We start from the raw sequence: 2,500 nt of genomic DNA, 5'->3' as shown, positions 1-2,500 counted from the left end.
GTGTGATTTTTTATATTCTAAATAAAAAATTAATATAAAAATCATATCTATTCTTTCTTATATATATTTATCAAGATTATTGATCTGATAATTATATTCAGCCATCCATCGTGTCATAACACGTACTCTGCCTTAAATCGATAAAGCATCTCAATAATAAGAATACAGTGTAGTGAAAAAGATCATAAAAATCCTTATTGTACTCAATATACGCAAATCATGCTAGGGCGAGTTCCAGAATCCTATATCAATCTTGTGCGATAGACTATCCTCACCTGGCATATTATGCGTTATCCAAGAGATCTCACCGGGGAAATACTCGTGAATACTCGACCATACTGTCTCATCATCACTCCCAAGAACTTCATCGCTCTAAAGGTCAACGACGATGGCTGAGTTGGCATGAAGACGTCTCTCCGTAATAAGGTCAGATGATCTCGATTTCTGCGAGGAGGGAATATTCTCGCGCAACACCGGAAGCGGCAATGGCAATGCAACCATCTCCTCTTGCTCCGAGGTGATGGCGGTGGTGGACTGAGGTTTATAATGTTCGTATTATAAACGCAAATAATAAGACAAAAACATATGCATCTGGTAAAGTCCTTTTCTCATTCCATGTAATTATGTATAAAACTGACTCGCAGAAATTATAATAAATATATTTAAACATTTTTACAAGTGCATAATATAACAAAGGTGCACCCCTCATAAGAATAACAGCTCAACAGAAATGATTTACCTTCATGAGCGATGAATAAGCTTGCGACCTCCCCTCATGTTCTAACATGTTATAGTAGCCGTTCTTACATCCACAATGCAACTTCATAATAAGAATACAATTCAGGGAAAAGGACCATAGAACTCTTGTTGTATTCAAATATGCCTTTATTATTGTTCTCAACCTTACACATGTACAAACAGGCGATAACGAAAATAAAAGAAAAAATAACAAACAGAAACTTTCTGCGTACATAAAGCTGCGGTAAACACTATCTCACATGTTTGTACATGATCACTTCCTGTGTGCCCACCTGCCGCCTGTGTGCGATAATCACCCGCGCAGCCCGGCACGCAACCGGTATGGCATTTCTAAAGCGATGAACTGCCGATTGTATAGGCTACTAATCTTGCGAAAATTATTGATGGTTCGAATTATAGGCCTTGAATTGCATCATCAGCCTCTTGTTGGTAAGTTTGTTCTGATTGGTCAAAAGGAGAGTCGCGGGAAGTCTCACACTTCGACACAAAAATGTTGAGTAGTTTGCAAGGAGCGGTGTTGCCTCACCGCCTCGTTGCGAAGTTCACTGGTGAGCGGGCGAGTGAAATAACAAATGGCACCACTAAAGAATTCACCCGTCTCACTTTTTGATCTAAAAAGTCCGATATAAACATCGATCATAGTTCCTCTGTTTTATGATGGAAGAAAAAAGACGAATAAGCACAGAATGCGGATTAGCTCTTCAGTAATGTACCCAATCTTTATTACCCCCCCCCCCCCCGAATCTCCGCGAAATTGTCTATTTTACCTGCTTTCAAGTATACGGGAAGAGAAGGAACTATGCAACAGCAACCTACTTGTTAGTTACCGTAATCTATTTTATAAGGAGTATGCTCTATTGCCAGTATAGCCAAAATATTGCAAAATTACACAGATTATGTACATAATTCAACCAAAATTTACTTCTCGCTCTCCCCGCAAATCTTTCCCACCTGCCTACAAATTTGCGATAGAGAAGGCGTTAGATGATTTGTTATCTTTCGGAGATGGTCGCCTCACTGTCGGACTAAGGTCATTTACTTTATCGGGAAGCGCGCATTCAGGCAGCACTTTTTAAGAAATACATTATTTTATTACCTTGAAACTCCTTGTACAAAGATAGACAAATATTTTTACGTTAGCAATGAATAAAACTTGCTACTTGACCTCTTCTGATAAACTTAGTACACATTCCTGAAAAAAAATTAACTATCCTTTGGGCAGAGATATAATCTTTTCACTAACTAACTAATTACTGTAGCGGCAAAAAGCGTCTAAGGCCGCTATAACTATTTTTTTATCTTCAAAAATCAAAATACTTGTATAAAAAGAAAGCTTCGAGTAACAGTTCACACATTTTTCCCTTTTAGCAAATGGAACTTTTACTGCATATGAAAAAGGAATCTTATGAAATATGAAAAAAGTTTTAAGGTAAGGTAATATAACTCCTCCGCCTTTCTTGTCATAGAGCTTTTATAATTTTACGTGTACTGGACAAAGGCAGAGATTTTTGAGCAAAGGTAAATTTACTTCGAGAGAGTAAAAATGTACATGGCAACCTAGGTACGATGGATCTTACCTGGCAACATGCCTGATAATGTTTGATGCGTATTTTAAAAATCTGTTATTAGATTAAGATATTAGTAACTAGATTTTCTTTTTTTTATATCAAAATATTCTTTGAAAAATATTAGATAAATAAAGATGCTTACCTTTTCTTGTCATGTGTAACGAACGATATAC

Source organism: Penaeus chinensis, chromosome 1 (assembly GCF_019202785.1).
Source record: "Penaeus chinensis breed Huanghai No. 1 chromosome 1, ASM1920278v2, whole genome shotgun sequence".
Classification (NCBI taxonomy): Eukaryota; Metazoa; Arthropoda; class Malacostraca; order Decapoda; family Penaeidae; genus Penaeus; species Penaeus chinensis.
This window is presented reverse-complemented; position numbering follows the sequence as displayed.